General features: G+C 38.4%; 1 protein-coding gene across 2 annotated transcripts in view; it reads left to right on the top strand.

The window, feature by feature from the left end:
* The window catches only part of Rab9a (RAB9A, member RAS oncogene family), a 24,464-nt gene that overhangs the window by 15,204 nt on the left and 4,210 nt on the right, over positions 1–5,050 (top strand). The window contains exon 2 of one of the 2 annotated variants that reach the window (XM_031371146.1): positions 2,036–2,063. The exons of the other annotated variant lie outside the window; for it this stretch is intronic. The gene's annotated coding sequence lies outside the window, so the exon portion shown is untranslated. The remainder of the gene's footprint in view (positions 1–2,035; positions 2,064–5,050) is intronic. 2 annotated transcript variants of the gene reach the window in all.

Raw genomic sequence — 5,050 nt, 5'->3', positions numbered from 1 at the left:
AAAAAAAAAAACAAACAAACAAAAAACCCCAGCAGTTGTTATTTGAAGTACCCCAGTAGTTGGGCTTTGGTGTATTTTTCTATATTAATAGCTTAACTATTTTACTAGCTATGAGATCTTGCATCATACGTAATCTCTCTCAGTTGTACTGGCAGTAATAGGAAAATTCATGTCTTAAAGAACCTTATTACTGTGAAGAGACACTGACTAAGACAACTTATAGGTACAACTTAGTACCTATAAGTTTCTTTGGGTGGGGTTTGCTTAACAGTTGCAGATGGTAAGTCCATGACCATCATGGTGGGGAACATGGTAACAGGCAGGCAGGCAGTAGTAGCTGAGAACTTATATCTGATTCATAAGCAGAGAAAGAAAGTGAGACTAACTGAAATGGCTGGGCTTTTGAAACCTTAAAACACACCCTCAGTAATATACCTCATCCCACAAGGCCACACCTTCCCAAACCTTACCAAACAGTTTTACCTACTGGGACTAAGCATTCAAACATGTGAGCCTGTGGGAGCCTCACTCATTCAAACCACCACAGATAAGGAACCTGAGAAGTAAATGTCAGTCACAGGGCTCTATTATTGTTAGCTGCTCCTGTTTTATCCTTAATCCTAAATGCAGTATTTAAAAAGAAATCTTATGCTTTAATTGATTGAATATGTAAGTTAAGGACTTCTATATGTAAGTTTCACAAAAATGTCCTTTAAAACAGGATGATGGGGGGGGGAGGGTGTTGCTGGAGAGATGGGTCATTGTATAAGAGCCCCTGCTGCTCTTCTTGAGGACCTGAGTTCAATTCCTAGCACCTGTGTCAGGTGCCTCACAACTATCTATAATTCTGCTGTGGGTCTAGTGGAGTTGTTGGGATCCAGTTTCCTTTTCTGGCCTCTGCCATCACTAGCACCCCTACCTCCCACATACACAAATAAGTAGGTGTGGGGGGGGGAGAGGAAGGGTGAATTGGCTCTTTAAGGAGGGGATATGCATATAATTTGTTCTGTTTCTAGTGGTTTCTGAAATTTGAGTATTAAAAAAATGGCCATTAAGAACCTGTCTGTAATATTGACCCTTTCAGACATCATGTTCTCATTCCACAGAAAGTTCCTACACTCCTAATGAGCCTGGCACTGGTGAAGCACCTGTGTGCAGTCATCAGCATAAATGGTCCAACAGCCCCTTGGATATAGATACTGCTGCCCATCCTGTTCCTGTGCAGTTTCAGGATATTAAGTTCATCCACCCCTGGGTTGTGTGCCCATGGCTTAGTTCGTACTAGGAACATGCTTTTCCTGCTGACACTCTCTTATTCATGGATAGAAGACTTTTCAGGGAGAGCCTTACCCTGAGCAACTGGGGAGCCAAGGCAAAGTCTTTTATGCATGAATGAGAGTCAGCAGGGAGCGCATGCATGTTCCTAGGATCATTGGTGCCCCTCTCTCCCTTAGCTCCTCTGGTTTCCCTGTTGTTATCCTTATTTCATTGGGGCGTGGTTATTCTCAGCCATTCAAAGTTTGGGCAAGTAAAATTCCCAGTATAATTTTATAGCTGTTCCTGTATGTGAATGTTAGAAAAGAGGGTGGACAGGTAAAAAAAGTGACAAAGGAAAAATGATCAAAATACAGAATTTGATGTAGGGCTGTTTTTAGCCTGAGATAAATCATAGATAGCACTTAGATATTTTTAAATTAAAAGTAAAGATGTAGTTGCATGCTTTTTTAACGTTTAATTCTTTTTACACTTAAAATGATGAAAACAGGCACAGGCCTGCAATCCTAGATACTCTGGAGATTGAGGTAGGAGAATTGAAAATTCAAGGCCTGGTCTGGACCAGGTTCAAGGCCAGCTTGGGCAACTTAGTAAGTCCCTATCTTAAAATTAGAAGTAATTAAAGGGCTTGGGTTATATAATTTATTGGTACAGCTTGCCTAGCAAACACAAGGCGTTAGGTTCAACCAGTAATATCATAGAAGAAAAAAATCAAAACAAATGCTCATCACTAATGTGAGCATTTTGATTTTCTTTGCAGATAATGATGTTTGAACTGAACTACTAAGGTAAGGTTCATGACCTTTGTATTATGCTTTTTAAGATTCAGATATTTTTATTTGTAGAATTTAGCTGTTTGAATTAAACTTGAAGATTATTGCTTTTAGACAATCTTGCCAACTGTGTAATGTTAGAATTCATATATTTATTTTTAGCTGAATTTTAAAAGTAATATGGTAGGCTTTTTTATTTCTTTAGCTTATGCTAAAGTTAATCTCAAAGGTTGAACTGCCTTTAGAAATGAATTAGAGGGGCTCAGTGGTTAAAAGTGTTTGGTTTCCAGCACACCCATGTTATAGGCAGCTCAGAACTGCTTGTAACTCTAGCTTCAGTGAGTATAATGCTTTCTTCAGGCCTCTGTGGACATTCACACACATGTCACATACACATAATATACATAAAGAAATAGAACAGGAAACATTTTTATGTCTATGTGCATGCTGTGATTATGTTAATGAGTTGACTGCACGAAGCTGGCTTCTCTTAAATGTTAATTGGGAACTAAGATGGTTTATATAATTATTTGTAACACCATGTGTACTTGTATACAACTCTAAGGTTAGAATCAAGGAAGTGATCATGTGTGATAATAATGTTAGCAAAAGCCCATATGTTCCCAAGTAGGAATGTCTTGTCTGAGAGGCCTCGGCCAGTAAATGTGCATGTCAAAAATATTACCTGGTGTGTGCAATTCACAAATGTCAAGTTTCTTTTAAAATGTCATGAAGTAGAAAATCCCACATAATTAGGACAAAAAAGATCAAAATACCATGATAAGATGATGTATCTCACAATTTCTAAAACAATTTGGTAGACATGTGGGGCATGATCTAGTTTATAATCTGACTTAACATCTTTAAAATTCAGTGATATATAATGAAGCCTTGTGTCTGTTCAGGTAATTAGTTGACTTAAAATGATACATTTGATAGGCTACAATTATATACATCTGTTTTCCTCATGGAACTTTGGTGTTTCTGTCAGTTAAAAACTGACAAGAATAACAATGATGGTGGTTAATAGGGGTTGATGGGGAGGGGTTCTCAGTAGAGACAGTGACCAAGCTGAAGAGCTCTTAAGGGCACAGCAATGAGTTTGGCTTGGGAGTAGAGGCTATACCAGCTCAGGGAGCAACATGCTACATATATAGAAGAGCATGTTTTTATACAAACATACATAACATAACATACATATGCACACATACAGAAATGACCGAACAACAGCTGCATATCCAAAGTGCATCCGTGACAGCTTGTGAAAGTTGGAAAGCTTGGAGCTCACTGCACAGACTACAGGCAACTCAACAGGTTGAGAAGTGTCTATTCCTGTGTTTAAGCCTTTTCTAGGCAACTCAGCTACTCTTTTTGTTTCTTCTAAGCCAGTGGTTCTCAACCTTCTTAATGTTGTAATCCCTTAATACAGTTCCTCATGTTGTGGTGACTCCCAACCATACTTATTTAATTGCTACTTTATAACTAATTTTGCTAGTTGTGAATCATGATGTAAATATTTGAAATGCAGGTGGACTTAGGTGACCTCTGTGAAAGGGTAGTTACACTACAGAAGGGGATCATGACCCTCAACTTGAGAACATCTTCCAGGCAGTTGGGATAGTCTGAGAGTCTTATTTGCCTCTTGGCTTGTAGGAGAATAACTCTCGGCCATCTTTACTAATTATACTCTTGGGGAGGGAGGGGCTCAGTGAATCTGGTCAGCTTTGAAATACAGCACATAGGGGACACATTCTGAGAACTGTATCATTTCTTAGAATGAAATCATTACATGTTTTCAGTGCAGTGTGAACATCCTCCAGGGTGCTTACATAAACCTAGGAGGGGTTGATCAGTTACTTGCCAGGGCCTCTTGATACAATTGTGAAACTGAGTAAGCATAAGATGTGAGGCTTGCTTATTGGTTTCAACCTTGTGCTTTCCCGTTGCCACTATCTCTTGAATGCTGGGATTACAGACATGTAAGACCACACCCAGTTTATCATTTTTTTAAATCCCGTTTTCCTACTAACTTGATTTTTCACTATCTGTGGGTTTCTCACTATCACTGCTTTGGGTTCCTATCAGAACATATGGGTAGAAATGCAGAATTTGTATGCTATAGAAGTTCTCAATAATACTGGATACCTTCACATACACAAGGAGACAAACAATGTCAATAGCATTGGTTATAGACATTCTCCTAGTAGATTCTTCATTTCCTTACTATTTGCCCACTGTGGAAGTCAACAATATCCACTTTGATGATAAAGCTAATGAATATAGACCTCTGTTGTCCAGTATAGCTAGAGGCTTTTTAAATGTGGTCATTTAAATTAGCTGAAAATAAATTAATGGGGCCAGAAGTATAGTTCAGTGGAGGATGACTTAATACTTTGTATACTTCTCAAGGCCCAATCCCTAGCACCTAAGTTAATTAAATTTAGTTCCTCACTTATCAAATGCTCAGCGGCCATATATAGCTAGTGAGTACCATGTTGGACACTTCCATCATCATGTAAAAATCTCAGACAGTGCTGATGTAAAAAACTTTGTCCTTTATAAATTTTAATATACATAAAATAGAAGCTTATTTTAAATATTGACATTTTAGATAATTTAGAAAAATAGAAAGGTGAATAGGAGTTATAGAGCAACATGATTCACCTTAAATTGATAACCGGTTGAAGATGAGGGAGGTTAAGTTTTCCACCTGGAAGCGCTGTGTATGTTTGGAATTTTTTATAATGAAAGTTAAAGCATCATGTAGGTACAGTGCTCAAGAAGTAGCTAGCCAGCAGTCATAGGTGTCAGAAGTATCACCCGTACAGACTGGCTCCTATAGTGTAGGAAATTTTTAAAATAATGCCCTTGGACATCTTTAAAGGGTATGTGTCTTAGGGTTTCTATTCCTGCAACGATCATGACCAAGAAGGGAGTTGGGGAGGAAAGGGTTTATTCAGCTTACACTTCCATGTTGCTGTTGATCACCAGAGGAAGTCTGG

Source organism: Mastomys coucha, chromosome X (assembly GCF_008632895.1).
Source record: "Mastomys coucha isolate ucsf_1 chromosome X, UCSF_Mcou_1, whole genome shotgun sequence".
Lineage (NCBI taxonomy): Eukaryota > Metazoa > Chordata > Mammalia > Rodentia > Muridae > Mastomys > Mastomys coucha.
This window is presented reverse-complemented; position numbering and strand designations above follow the sequence as displayed.